Source organism: Arvicanthis niloticus, chromosome 6 (genome assembly GCF_011762505.2).
Source record: "Arvicanthis niloticus isolate mArvNil1 chromosome 6, mArvNil1.pat.X, whole genome shotgun sequence".
Lineage (NCBI taxonomy): Eukaryota > Metazoa > Chordata > Mammalia > Rodentia > Muridae > Arvicanthis > Arvicanthis niloticus.
This window is the reverse complement of record NC_047663.1, coordinates 90,104,509-90,119,990: the sequence shown is the minus strand read 5'-3', so window position 1 is coordinate 90,119,990 and position 15,482 is coordinate 90,104,509. Positions and strand designations below refer to the sequence as shown.

At 50.5% G+C, this 15,482-nt stretch overlaps 1 long non-coding RNA gene across 1 annotated transcript; it reads left to right on the top strand.

The window, feature by feature from the left end:
• The first annotated feature begins 6,047 nt into the window (after nt 1-6,047).
• Nucleotides 6,048-14,744, top strand: LOC143442545 (uncharacterized). The gene is made up of 2 exons (XR_013110794.1): nt 6,048-6,267; nt 12,843-14,744. It is a non-coding gene; the product is annotated as an uncharacterized LOC143442545 (long non-coding RNA).
• The last annotated feature ends 738 nt before the right edge of the window (nt 14,745-15,482 follow it).

Below are 15,482 nucleotides of genomic sequence, written 5' to 3'. Positions count from 1 at the left end.
ACCCAAGGACTTGAAGAGACAAGGTCCGTGGATTGTTCTAAGCCCAATTCCTGGGAATCCATAGCCAGGAAGGGACAGCTAAGCCCCTCCTGGCTGCGGCCACAGACTCTGTTAAAAATGCAGACTCCCAGGTCTTCAAAATGGGAGGTAAGGGTAAGTCGCAAGGCAGGTTCCATCCCACCCATAGCTTTTGAAGAGGTACCACCCACACTCCTCCCAAGCCCTGCCTGCTGTCCCATTTGCCTCTCCAGGTCTCAGTTTTCTAGTCTTGGGCTGAAGGACCAGTAAAGGGACTACTGGAGGGGAGAAGTCCACACCAGATGATGTTAGTGGAACCCCTGAACAAAGTATAATGCGTGAGCCAGAACCCTAACCTCCCTGACAACTGCTACCAGAGCAGGGCCTGGGTTAGCCCTGGTGGCCTGGCAGGCAGCCAGATCTTCTTAGGATCATCTGTCCACTGATAGTCAGGAGATTGTCCAGCAGGGCCTGGCTGTGGCAGCCCATTTCCTACCCAGACCACAAACTGCTTGTCTGTGCATGACTCAGAGATTGGTGATACACAGGGAGCTACTGAGAATGTTCTGTTACAAGGTGCAGACAGCATCCTACAGGGAGGCCATGCCCCTCTCTTTTTAACCTGTCACCCAGGACAACAGGATCTGCTTTGTCCAAGGATGGCCTTTTCTAGGGGATTAGGGACTTGGACCCTATCCCTGACAAACATATGGCCCTGTTCCTAATTGAAGTGCTATCCACAAAGTCACTTCCCTCTCCAGAGAGGTGGAATGAAGGCTGGTCAGTGTAGGTCTATGGCCAGAGAAGAGCAATAGTTGCCCAAAGTGAGCAGGAGGGGCTGGTTCACATCTGCAAACCCATGCTTACTGAGACTCCAGTCTTCCTTTGGAGAACTTGAGGGATGTGGCCAGATGTTCTTATGCCCAGGCCAGGTCTTCCATGGCTTTCAGCTTCTTAGGCTGTACTCTCTAGGACAAAAAAGGTGCTCCTTGACTTCCTTCTTCTCCCTCCTGACAGCAGAATCCTTTGAAGCCTCGCATTTCGTGTCCAAGGCACATTTAGATGTTGACTCACTCAAAGCTTGTTTAACTCACTAATTTATGAGTCCCAGACAGATCAGGCAAGCATGTTTCCCTTGATTTGTTCACATCAATCAACTACCAAATCAATTTTTAAAGGTCCATTTCATTTACCGGATGCAAGCAGGCCTCCGTCTTTTCTAATACATTAGAATCCAGCAATTCATCAACTTACTTAATTTCATTTCAATCTGAAAGCCTAATAACACTGGGGACAGAGTTCTTCATCAGAGAACAAGTCATCAAACAGGACATGGTTGTGCAGGACATAGTGCTAGCTCCTCGGCTTCATGAGCTACAGGGGCAGCGGCCTCTGGAAAAGCAGAGGGCATCACCTATGCCAGGACCAGCTGCCCCCAAGTCTATACCTACCTGACCAGTTCTCTTTATTGCAAGTTGGTTTTTGTTATCATTGTTCATTATTTTGGTTGGTATACAGAATAGTGGCTTTAATGGTCACATTTTATTTTATTACCTCCCCTGCATGTATATACACATCTCTTGCATGCCTGATGCCCTCTGAGGCCAGAAGAGGGTGTCAGATTCCCTAGCATTTAAATTAGAGATGGCTGTGTATTGCTGTGTGGGTGCTGGGAATCGAACCTAGGTCCTCTGGAAAGGTAGCCAGTGCTCTTGATCACTGAGCCAATGTTCCAGCCCCTAATCTTCACATTTTCATATACATATATCATTGAACATAGTTCCTAACTGCTACACCACTGGCCTCCCTCTCCTTCTTCTCATTCTTGCTGTCTCTTTCTCCCTCCAAATAGTTCTCTCTCTCTCTCTCTCTCTCTCTCTCTCTCTCTCTCTCTCTCTCTTCTTTTTTAAACAAACTATTTTATGTTTAAAACTATGTGTATGAGGGGGATGGAGGTTGTGCACATGAGTGCAGTTTCTGGAGGAGGCCAGAAGAGGGTGCTGGATCTCCTGGAGCTGGAGTTGCGGGAGGTTATGTGCCAGCTAACTCAGGTACTGGGAACTGGGAACTGAACTCTGGTCCTGTTGCTCATTCTCTCTCTCTCTCTCTCTCTCTCTCTCTCTCTCTCTCTCTCTCTCACTCACACACACACACAGAATCATCTCTGGCTTGTTTTATTTAACATAATATCTTCAGTTCTACCCACTTTTTTTTTTTTTAACAGATGTCACCACCTCATTTTTTATGGGCAAATCAATTCCTTTATGCATATGAACTGCATGTTCTTCATCTGTGGATGGACATCTAGGCTGGCTATGTTTTCTGCATGTTGTGAACAGTGTAGCAGTCAACATGGTTGTACAGGTATCTCTGGGCTATTCCTCTGCTTTTTGCCACTTTACATGTAGGACATATAAATATCCTAACACAGTCATTTGCAGAAACTGTTTCCTAACATGGTCGTGCTGGCAGGTTTTAGGGTTCAGATTTTAGCTTAACCTGGAGAGTAGGAAACAGTTCAACCTACATACAGGCCTTCAAGTCTTGGTGGTTCTATTTGCCTCTGGCCTTGGTGGCCATGGCCTATCCCACTCACAGATATCCCTCTTTAGGCGTCTGTCCAAGTCTCACATATTTCGTGCCATGGCCCTGAGATGAGGTAGAACCAGTAGCTGATTCTAGTAGAGACAGATTCTGGGAGGAACGATGTTCATCCTCCCTGTGGGATTTCTGGACCTCTGGGGAGGCTGTCTGGGGACTCCCAAGAGGAACACTCCTTTGAGACTCTCTGTTGTCCTTCATTTGGTTCACACCAAATCTTGTGTCTGAACTTGACATGTGGATTTGATCTTGTGGAGTGGGGCTTAAATCCAGGCAGGAAGTGTTTGGTTATTCCCTAACACCCATGCTGCTTTGTCACTGTGGGCATACCGTACAGGTCAACTATTAGTATACCTCACAAGGGTAAGACTAATAGCTATTTTTCTCCTCTGGTAGAATGCATCACACCTTCCAGTTCTATGAACGCTGGCCAGTAAAGAACTTCCAGACAGAGAGCGGCTCAATTCCTCTATGTTCTGCGACTCAAGTGTGTGTTGTCTTCAGCAATAATGTCTCACCATCAAGTTCTGGCTGGCAACCCAGAGCAGTGGCAACTGCCTGTAATGTATGGGCATCTGTGGGACCCACTGGCAAACAACTCTGAAAGAGGTAACCAGTTTCTGGTGCTAGGCTTTTTATTTGCTATCCTGACATTTCTAGGAGGGACGCTGCCCCTTTTGAGAGGTGACTCCATTTAAACTCTTGTTATATGTGTTTATGTATATATTTTAGGAAGCGTCCACACAAGTAGGTTTCCATATGAGTTTTTAAAGGATTTTAGTGTTAGCTTCACTCCCTTCCATGCCTCAGCCCATCTAGTCCTTCCTGCTGTTAGATGGTTTCCCTCCCCTCATGGCTCACATCCACCTCTCTGCCTGGTAAGCTACCTTCATCCTATGGTTCCTCACTACTCTCCTGGCCTCTACAGGTATTCTAAATGAATCACTCCTGTCTAAAGGTTCAAAGCTAGTGTCCACACGTAAGAGAAACCCTGTGACATTTGTGTTTCGGAGTCTCAGTTACTTCACTCAGCGTGATTGCTTCTCGCTCTGCCCGTTTACCTGCAGACTTCATAACTTAACTCTTCTTAACCACTGAAGAATATTCCATTGTGTAAACGTACCTTGTTTCCTTATCTGTTCATCAGATGATGGACATCTAGCTCTCTCTATTTCCTGACTATTGTGACTAAAGCAGTGATGAGCACAATGAACAAGTGTCTCTGTAGTAGGATACAAAGCCCTTTGGGTATTTGCCTGAGTGGTATAGCTTTAACTTGTGGTAGGTCTACTTTTAGCTTTGTGAGGAACCTCCACACTGATTTCCATAGTGGCTACACTCCCACTGGCAGTGAGTAACTGAATTACATCTCTCTCTCTCTCTCTCTCTCTCTCTCTCTCTCTCTCTCTCTCTCTCTGTGTGTGTGTGTCTGTCTGTCTGTCTGTCTGTCTGTCTATCTGTCTCTCTGTCTCGCCTTTGTCTGTCTCTGTCTGTCTGTCTCTCCCTCTGCTATCTATATCATGCCCCTGTCCCAAGGCTCAGGGATCATAGAGGACTATGAAGCTGCCGTATTGTAAGAAGCAGAGGAGGTGAGTGAACAAAGAAAACAGTGTTGCCCGCACACAACCAGGCATGGCACATGTGAACTCACAGGGCCCTGACAGCACACATATGCAGGACCCCCACAAGCTCAAGCCAGACTAAATCTCAGTGTGAAGGGGGAATGTGGGCATGAAGCTCCATTCGCCGCTGAGGAGTCATTGGCCTTTGATAGATCCTAAGAGAGGAAAAGTGAGTTTCCCTTAATAGTAGGCCCCTTTGTGGGTCAGGGGATGGCCACAGGCCCCAGAGCATTGGGCTGCACACAAAATTGGACTTGAAGGGTTAAAATTGAAGGGTCAAAAATGAAGTTGGGTAGGTAGGGAGGTGGGGTGGATCTGGGAGGAGTTGGGGGGATGAATATGACAAAAATAATCTAAATAATATCCTCAAATAATAAAATATTTTTAAAAAGAGCTGTCATTGGGGCCTGTGAAGATGACTCACCAGGTAAAAGGACTCGCCACACAGGAAGTAGAAATGGCGTCTACAGAGCAAGCTGGCTGGCTAGGCTAAGCAGCCAAATTAGCAAGCTCTAGGTGCGAGTGAGAGACCCTGCCTCTGTATAGAAGGTAGAACGTAGCTAAGGAAAACACCGGATGCCAGTTTCTGGTCTCCACACACGTGTGCATCCATGCCTACGTGAGTATGTATATAAACACACACCACATACATGCACACATGCAACAAAGAGAAAAAAAGAGAAGAAAAGCTGCCCTAGGTGACCAGTGTGTGTGTGTGTGTCTGTGTGTGTGTGTCTGTGTGTGTGTAGTGTCCTGGACCAGATGCAGTATGGGCATTTTCCTGAGGATTCACTGCCCACTGTACAAGGTGGTTTTCATTACAGGCTAGGGTAAGCTTCTGTACACACACACACACACACACACACACACACACACACACACAGAGAGAGAGAGAGAGAGAGAGAGAGAGAGAGAATTTACCATAATGCTCAACCCTTTTCTGTTTCAGGAGCTCACAAGGGAAGATCACTTGGGACATCTGGCTGGGACTTTGTACTGAGAAAGGGTGCTAATGGGGACCCTTTCTCATCTCCTGTGCCCCAAGCAACATCAACTGGCTTCCTATAGGAAGCTGAGGTTTAGTTGTTATGCATCCTTGCCAATAATGTATCTGCTTGTCCGAAGGCCTGGACCCCAGCCAGCCTGGCCTGAGCAGTGATCCATGGCCATCAGCCAAAAGGTGTGACCTTTAAAACCAGATGCCAGGACCTGACCTTTGACGTCTACTCCCACTTCATCTGAACCCGCCATCTCAAGCCCATTCAGGGCTGCAGGCTCAAGTAACAGTGACAAAGAAGAGAACAAGATTTGTGGCAAGCTGTCCACTGGATCCTTTGCAAACCATCCCACTTCAGCACCTGTGAGGAGGGGGTGACATCGCAGGTGACTGGACATAGTAGGTACAATTCAATCCAGATCTTCAGCCACATACCTGAGAGCACTGGGTTTGGAGTTCTGGTGGGGTTGCTGGGACCTGGGCCTATACCTGGGAGTCCATCACCTTTTGAGTGAGGGACACTGATAAAGGTCTGCAAACTGTGTGATTACATATAGGTTCTGGTTTCAGGACATAGAGGCTAACAACCCTGTAAATGTGACACCCTATAGAAAAGCACTCTATAGAACAGGGCTCCATGGAAGTGACCCCGATGAGCTCACAGAGAGTGGAGTGACTGCAGACACAGGAACGTGTCAGCTACAGTGATAATAGCAGAAGACTCTCAGCAGAGGAGGATGATTGCAGGGGTAATCGTGGAGAGAGAAACCAACACGTGGAGAGAGAAACCAACACCGTCACATACAAAAAAGCCCAACAGATGTGAAAACCCAGCAGGCGAAACCTTTACGACAGGAGCATAGTTCAAAGCTCTGTCTAAATAGCCTGTGGGCGTGGCCAGAGAATAAGGGTGTTGGGCAATAGGTCATTTGGCAGATGGCACAGGGCACGGTTGGAGAGAGACAGAGGCTGAGCTACTAGAGTGTTTCCGCTGGTGACATTTGCTAACCTGGGCCTAGGGTGACAAGGGTGAGTGAAGAATTCAACACAGAGAGGGTTGGTGGCATCTGATATCCTGGCTCTGAGCTGCCAGACTCTCTTGTTTTATGAAATGCAGAAAGGGGATCCCAGGTCCTTCAGGGAGACATGGGCTTGAGGCTCCCAGTGAGGACCCCCTGAAGCTATGGAAACAGGGACAGGGCCAACTGTCCCAGAAGTAGGAATCAGAAAGAGGAGCTCTGAATGACTGGGGGTGGGTGGGGTAAGGGGAAAGGAGGACAGGCACACTTCTACTTTTTAAGACTGAGGCTTGATCTCTGCTCCCTTTAAACAAAGCAGGTAAAGGGGAAGTGTTTGAAGCTCCGAGAGCTCTGGGGCCTGTGCGCAGATTCTCACTGAGACCTATGTCAGGTTGACATTGTGATAATCATCTGAAAAGACAAATTATAACATCAGACAAGGACAAATTACAGGCTCCCCAGGCTTGAGAGAGGGAGGATACAGGCTCTTTATCAGTCTCACCTGCCAGAGTCTCTGCTCACCCTTCCCCAATTCTCTCTGATTTTTATTGTTTCCTTCCTTTTCTTCTTTTCTTTCTGCTTTTCTTTCTTTCTCTCTCTCTCTCTCTCTCTCTTTCTTTCTTTCTTTCTTTCTGAGATAGAGTCTCATGTGCTTTAGGCTGGCCTTGAACTCACTATGCAACTAAAGCTGGCCTTGACTTTGGATCTTCTGTGTCCACCTTCTGAGTACTGAGCTTATCGGCGTGTACCAGTACACCCGGTTTATCCAAGCCCTCCCTTCAGGTTCTTTTGCTGGGACTCCCGTTTGCCCTAGACCCCAGACTGGGTAATACCAGAGTTTCTATCCTTCCAGCCCTGACCTCTTTTTAGACCCTGCCTGGGCAGCAAAGCCTGTGATCTTGGAGAAAAGTAGGTGGAAGAGAGGGCCTCGGCCAAAGTATAGAACCTGCTGCATCTAAGACTACAGTCCTTTCCGCCTTCATTTAGAGAAATGAGCTTGTACTGAATGCTGCACCCTGACTCACAAAGCTTCCCACTGGCTCCCTCAGCTGTATCTGTCCCCCAGAGGTCAAGAGGAAAGAAGCCTTGGCTGCAATGAAAGACCAAAGTCTAGCCCTCAACCTGGCCCACAGGGTTCTAGCCCAGAAGCCCCCACCAGCTGGCCTTTGGTGCCATCTTGTGGTCCTAGTGGCCAATGCATGCATCTGTAGGGACAATTCAGGGCCAGTTGCTGGTAGAAGACTCAGAGTTATGGACTGGGTGAGCCAGATTACTTCCATTCCGGTTCTTTCCTGAGCCAGTTCAAGGGCACCAGCTTCCAGGCCAGTGACCCATACCCACAGGATAGGGAGTTGCTTCCAGAAGCTCTTGCTGTGCAGTCTTGTCTGGTCACTCAGCACACAGACAACCCTCTCACGTGGTCTAAGCCTTGGTGTCCTCAATCATACCTAACTCTTTCAGAAGGTCCCAGGGGCAATGCCACAGGGCCTAGTTAGATCTCTTCAGTTCTTCAGTGTGCCCTGAGAAGCCCCATGGCTCTCCCTGGCAGGCCTGCACCTGAGACCAGCATTGTCAGCCTTGGCTCCTCTGTGCTCCTGGCAGGAGAGGGAGGCCTGAGGCCGGTGAGGGCTCCTCTGCACTCTCCTCGAGGACTCATCCTAGTGGTGCCTCCCCACATTGGCTTTGTGGGAAAGGCTAGCCCTTGGACCTTGTCTGAACTTAGCTTCACAAGCAGCCTGGGTTCCTGAGCTGCCTGAGGGGTCTATTTCTACTCCTGTAGAATCAGCCCATCCCAGAAACCTCCTCCCTCAGTTTCCCTTTACTCTGACATCACCTTGCAAGGCCATAGTCCCACCCCAGCCCTCGTTCTCATTGCCTTTGCTACTTCTGGCATGGTAGGGCAACCTGGAGCGATGAGAGGACCCGTCTGACTTAGGGTGTATTGGTCAGCCCCCAGAGCAAAGCCTGGCTTAAACTCAGGGGTGTGACGCCACACGCTTTGTCCTTGTGAGGGCGTCCTTGGGATGCTCTGCTTACGGTCATAGAGTTGAACATGGTGTTCCAGACCTGCTTAGCATGTATGCCTAGCTAGGTTCCCAAAGTGGCCTTCACAGCCTTCTCTGACCTACTTCTGGGGGCCCTACTCCAAGCAGCCTTCTCTATGCCCTGGTACACCTAAGCCCCCCTAAACCTCTTACCCAGTGAAGGGATGTTCAGAGCTACCTCTAGCATTCCTGTGCACCTATCTCCCCCAGGCTGCTGCTTTCCTAGATGAACACCTAGGGTATGTCTGCTAATTGAGAACAGGCCAACATTGGCCAGTGGGGGGCGCTCACACAGTTCATAAAAGCACCTTGTACAGCAGCACGCGTTGCTGCTCAGTCATTCAGTCATCTCATCAGCCCCCAAGATGAGGAGTGGGGTCCTCATCCTGATGTCTACTGCCTTATAGTTAGGATTTCCCATGCTGTGCTTGAGATCCTCACCTTCAGGCCTAGTCCCAGATCCCTACAGAGACCTTGGCCTTGCTGACAGGCTGCCCACAGTGCCCGTTTGGGCATCTGAACCATACCAGGCAGGGGACCGAGATCTCCTGCCTCTCTGTGTTCCATCCTCTCTCTTCTGGCTCTGCTGTCCCAGGCAAGTGGCCAGACCAGCAAACCCAGCTCCTCCCACCCCCAGCAGCTGGCTGGCCACCCTCCAGGCAGCCCATGGACTCTGCTAGTCAGACTGACCACACCTGCCACAGCAGATGGTTCAAAATCCCCAAATCCCGGCAAACCAGCACTTGGTCCTTCACTAGCCAGGCCAATATGTCCTTGGCTCAAGAGTTGGGCCTGTCCCTCACTGTAACGGCTGTCAGGGACCATAGCCAGGTGGGCAAGCAGATAGCATCCGGGATCCTGGGATGTTAGGGATGCCTGCTCCAACCCCTTGTGGGGCTTTAGACAGGGTCTGTTGGGAAGGAGGAGACATTTACAGTATTGAGTAACATCTGGAAAGGCTGGGTCATCTACTCCCAGCTTGTCCATTCTAAAACCTTGGGGCCCTATGTGAAGTGTGATTTGGGGGTGGGGGGGGGGGAGGTACCTTCAGTGTCTGGAATGGTGGGGCTGTATCTTAGTGGGAGCCACTTGGCCAGAACCCAGCACTTGGACTGCTGAGTTTGCTATTTCATGCTTCTGCTGCTGCTGGCCTGGGTCTGGCCCTGCTTCTTGCTTTGCTAGATGCCAGGGAGTCAGAGCCAGAGGACAACGAGGTGATGCCCACTACCCTCCCAGGGCCCCAGAAGAGTGAGACTCCAGCTCCTTCCCCTGCCTCATAATGCAAAGATAACACTGCCTGGTAATCCCTTTACCATGCTGATATTCCTTCATTCCCAAAGCATTTACTGAGTGCCTACTGTGTGTTAGTATATCTTTGTCTCTGGGATGGACCCACCAAGGGGTCCACAAATAACAGCATAGTGCACACTAGGATATCCCTGAATGCTCACCCACCGTGAAGTCTCTTCCCCCTCTGTCCTGCACACACCTGCTGGGCAATAGGCATCGCTCAGTTGGGAAAACAGCAGCTGCCATTGCATGTTGCCCAGAGGCTAGAGAAGGGACTTCCTAAGCAGGCCAGCATGCCATGGCTTCAGTGTATAATTGGGGTGTTGTCTCATAGAAGACAGCCCCAAAGGAGCTATGACTGGGACCTCTGGGTCACATGGATTGTGGGAGGTAGGGAGCCTGGTGTGAAGAGGGTAGTCTGGGGGAAGCCTGCAGTCTCTCTGTTTCTTCCCTCCTCACCTCCCCCAGCATCTGCAGCCACTGTAACCGATCCCCCGTGGGGGCTGCCTGGACTCTGGACTCTCCTGGCTCCCAAGCCTCCGGCCCAGCTGTTGCAGCGGAGGCCTTGTCTGTCCTCTAGGCCAACAGCTGCAGGTCCGGAAGAGCCCCCCTCATCCAGACCCAGAGCAGGTGTGCCCCCTACCCCAGTCCAGCCAGCCAAAGATGGATCCCAAGGGTGCAGAGCCGTGAACGTTATCCACTCGGCTCAGGGAGTCCCTGGGCCAGCATGGGCTTAGGGCCTCAGGCCTGAGGGGGAACAGAGTACCTGTGAAATAGCATCTGCCGGGGCCACAGGGATGAATACCAACAGCCAAAGGCTCACATGGCTCCAATGTGTGGCTGAATACAAGAGGATGTACCCAATAGGGCCCTGTCCCCACCAAAGCCCTGATGCTTGAGGTCACTGTCCTCACTGGCCGTCCAGCCTGTGGTTATAGTTCACTTCACATACCCAACTATGACCAGGTGAAGGACCATTCACACCACCTGTGAACGTTTCTCATCAAAAACGTTTCTCCCTCTGCTCCCTGTCGTGTTCCCAGCAACCCATCCTGCCCTTGGGATGGCTAAACCTGTGTCCAGCCCTGGCTGGCCTTAGCCCACACAATATGATTGTCCATTTCCCTGGTCCAAGGCTCCAACTTGGGACCTATTCCAAGTCTCACCTCCATGCCCAGCTCTGAGCAATGATACCCTCCCCTGGCCTCTCCTTCCTCTCCCCTCCCCTCCTCCTTAGCCTCTTGACCTCCTGATCCTTGCCCTGCCCCATGAGCCTTTCCTACCTGCTTGACCTACTCACCATGCTGCTGTCCTCTCTGACCTCTGACCTCCCAGTTCCTGCCAGGCTCTGTCATCATTGCCTAACACAATACTTCTAAAAATGGAAACAGCCCTCTTGTTGGATCTGGGCATGCTCCAATGGGAGTGGAGGGGCCAGACAGGGTTATAGATGGAGACCCCTGTACAGAGAAGCTGAGAGTCCTGGCATGCTGCCCTCCTACTTCTGGTACTTGCACTAAGGTAAAGTACGCCTTAAATTCAGCTCCATTGGAACTATTAATTGGAAATGGGGGACTGGAGAGATGGGTCAGTGGTTAAGAGCACTGACTGCTCTTCCAGAGGTCCTCAGTTCAATTTCCAGCAACCACATGGTGGCTCACAACCATCTGTAATGGGATCCAATGCCCTCTTCTGGTGTGCCTGAAGACAGTGACAGTGTACTCTTAAAAAAAAAAAAAAAAAAAATGGAAATAGGATTTTTGCAGTTGTTACAGCTGAGCTGAGGTCATGTAGGACCAGATGGTTTCAAATCCAGTTATAAACTTCCCTAAGGACAACAAAAGGAGAGACTGGAGCAACATGGCCACAGGTCATACACAGAGATTCTGGGACACTCCTTTCCAGGCTGGCGGGGGTCAGCTCCATTGAAGCTTGGGTTTGGGCGAGTGCCCTTCAGACCTGGGAGGGACATGCTCCTTCTATTGTGCTGCTCAAGCAAGGCAGCCCCAGGACCCTTGCACAGGTTGTGCCAGCATAGGGTAAGGCAGAGTTCTGGGGCAGCTGTGTCCTCCATGGGCTCACAGTGCCCAGGACCTGGCAAGCCCACTTCAGATGTTCTGTCAGCCACCTTTCCGTAGTGGCTTATGGCCTCAGCCTATTCCCTATGACCTTCCCTCTGGGAATGGCTTTTGGTGGCCATCTTGACTCCTGAGGCTCTGCCTAAACAGAAGCTTCCACTGTCCTTGAGCCAGGAAAGTCATAGCCTAGCGAGGGATGGGCCTTAGCCGTGTCATGCTTCTTTGCTCTGTATGCAAAAGTCTGACAGACTTGGCCTTAGCACTGCTAACATCCAAACCCACAATGAGAACCAATGGGTGGGGGCACTGTGGCACTGTGGGGCACTTGTGGACACAGCAGAGTTGGGTTAGGGTAAAAGCACCGGAAGCGGATGTAGGATGGGGGTCAGAAGTGCTAGGGGAGAAGACAGGCCTTATCTTCTGAGCTGAGGCTCCTGTTGGCTAGTCTGGGCTCAGACAGGTGTGTGAGCGCATGTTGCTGCATGTGGGTGAGTGAATGCAGCTGTGTGTAAGTGCTCGGGCATGTGTGTAGTGTTGTTCGAGTCAGAGCGTAGAATACCATGCTGTTCAGGGGGAGGGGCTGCAGGTTGTGAGTGTACAGGCCTTGATGAATGATGCCTGCCTCAGAGGAATTCAGGAGTGTGGCTCAGCTGGCTGACGGGGAGAAAGAACCAGGTGACATAAGATTCTTCTACCCAGCCAGAGAACAGAGTCCTGGGACACCCAGAGATTTGCAAGTGAGTTGCCCAGTGGCTTAGACCCAAGATCTTGGGGCTCCTTAGGTGTGACCTTGAAGGAAAAAGAAAAGCCAGTTAGGTGGACCACACTTGTAGTTCTAGCCCCTGAGTGACTGAGGCAGGAGGATCAAACATATGAGACCAGTCCGAAATGCAGTCTCAGAATGAAGAGAGGGAGGCAGAGAGGGAAGCAGGAAGGAAGGAGGAGGGGAGACATCGTCAGCTCCCATGGCCTGGTCCTATTTGGACCCACATGATGGAGGCCCGGGCCAGACATAGTCCCTAGGTCACTGTCTGCTCCCTCCAGGCAGCTTCAGCCCCAGAGCCACCAGTACCTTCTACTCCAGGGGTAGACAGACACCTTGCTGAACTTCTCCTGGCTGAGAGGGGGTCAGGGCTGCAGGCAGGTGACCTTCTCGGTTATTTCTTCCTCAGGATCTTCCAACATCTGAGGGTGTGATTTGGGCCTTGACTGAGTCTGGATTTCTCATCACAGGAGGAGCCTTTGCTTCTGAGACACACGCTTGGGTGGATGTTTATCTTATCCCTTCCCCGGGGGCAGAAGTTTAATATCTCAGCAGCAGGTTCTCGGCAGCTCCTGAGGTCGTTGGTCCTTGGGGCGTCTCTTTTCCAGACCCTTGTGTGTCTGTTCTGGGCTGGCTATGGATCATGTTTTCTCTCGAAATAAGTGGTTTTGCCATTAAGACCTTCATTTCAGCTCAATCGGTCTACCATGCCTCTCCACTGACCCCGGCTGCCTGTGGCGGCAGCTACACGGCACTCCATTGGCTCATCGTGGGTTTGCCTGAAAATGACTTCAGGGCCTTAGCAAAGGGTCTGTACACAAGCCAGGGCCATCCCAGAGAAAAGTTTGAGCCCTACACAGGTCTTGGATCCCACACACGCCCAGAGGAAGACCCACCTCTCAGGATACCAGCTAAGACTCCCAAGAGGGATAAAGCACATATTTGGCACTAATTATATGTCACCAACAGAATACAGTTAAACCTGAGCTTGATACCTTCCCACCATGGTAGGAGGAGGTACTAGGAGATAGCTTCTAGTACATCTTGCCCCTTCTCCTCAGCTAGCCTCCTGCTCCCACACCTGATATCCTAGCCTTCCTCTATCAGAAGGATCTCAGGCTAAGTAACCAAGCACCTGGCCAAAGGCTCACAGCTGGTGTTGGCATCAAGAACTGGCCTTACAGTCAGGGACCAGCTTCACAGTACCGAGTCATCTCCGAATCCAGCGATGGCAGTGACGTCACCCACAGACGACGGGGACCCAAGCATCTGTTGCCGTCGTAATCGCCATACATTCCCAGCTTCCACCTGGTTTACCTCCCACCTTTACCTGCAAGCAGTTATGTCACAGTCCAGATAAACGGTAGACCCTCCTGACCCTTTCATAGAACTTCCTGGCACAGAGTAGAGCCTGCTGTTCACTTTCTATCTCGCCTCCTGCATGCCCTACAACCTGGCTACCTTTCCAGATGGAATCTGAGACCTCTGGTGTGGACCTCTGCTATAAAACATGTTCATCTGTAGGCTTAGATATTTTCAAAACCTACTTTAATAAGGGTTCTCAAATTCTTCGACCCCCACCCCCTTCTAGCCCATCCTCCAAAGGTAGAACAAAAATGGTAGATAGGACAGGGGGATGTGGACCTGTTTAGAAGAAGTTCTTTGGGGGTGATTCCAATCTTCGTTTGTCAGGACACCAGCAGTCCAGTTTAGTAGTGTCAGGATACCAACAGTCCAGTTCAAAAGTGTCCAAACATGAATCAGCAATGGCAGCACGATCCAGCAGAAACCGCCAGGCCTCTGCTGAATCTACACGAGTCACCAGAAGCGACTAGGACCAGCTGGAATGCCAGGAGTTCTCTGCTGTGCCTCTCTCAATGAAGTTAAGATCAGCAAAGACAGGAGACCAACGGAGAGTTGCTATGCAAGCACCCTGTCACTGTCTATTGAATCCTACTTATACCCGCTCCAGAAATTATGTGTCCTCTCATGGGTCTTGCCTCAGCAAAATATCATGTGAGTCTGTATCACATGACACAACCAGAATTTCTATTTTGTCATCTGAGCAAAAACAGTCACCATGTTCATGAGATCAGTTCTGCCTATTTGTAGGAGATCTTCAAAAATAGGTATGTTAACGGTTAAGGCCTCTCAGAGCAAGAGGAAAGTGAGAAAGGTCACTGGACCCTCACCTGAGATTCCTGCCACTCCTCCAAGCCATTGTGTGCAAGTCTGTCCTAGTTGATCATGAGGTCTTGGGAGGGGCTATACAGACTGGGGAAGTATCATTAAAGAATTTGTTATCTATGTAGCCATGAGAAATCTATCATCCATACTGGGTGGAAACTTCTCACTGGGGAGCTTTGGGGTCCCCAAATGTTGTAGGTAACCTTCTATAAGCAAGCCCAACAAACTTGTTGGTTCGTCAGTGTCTTAGTGGGAATGTGGTAAGATGAACGGGTTTGTCATTGGGACCTTATGAGGAGGGGGGTGACATTGATTATGTCTTCCCAGGGAAGGGATCCTCACAATCTCAGGGAGCCCAACCCTTTGGGCCGGGCAGGCTAGAGGCACACATGGGCTGCGGTGTGAGGCTTAGGGCCACAAAGGAGTCCCACTCCCAGTATCCTGGAGTTGGTGTGATAGGCTAGGCAAAGCTATGAGGTCCTTCGTCCTCTACCTCAGCACTCTGGGGTAGAAGGCACCACCCACTTCTTGCTACTGCAAGCCATCTTAGCCTTGGTAGGCAGGTGACTTGAGCCCATGTCCCATCCTCTACCTATAGCTCTTCTGTCTGACCTTTGAGGCTGGACCAGGCTCAGTCCCTTCAGGTCCAGTGGAGTTGCCCATTGGGCTGGGTGTACAGGGCAGGCAGGGTGGCTTTCTTGATGGTCAGGGCCAGATGAGAGCACCCCCTCTCTTGTGTAGCTGTGCTCCAGGTCCACTTGATCACAAAAGCCTAGATAGCACTGTTCTCCCCACCCAGACCTCCCGATGAGGACCCCCTAAGTTAATGAACTCTCAGTGACCCTACTGCCATGTCTCAATC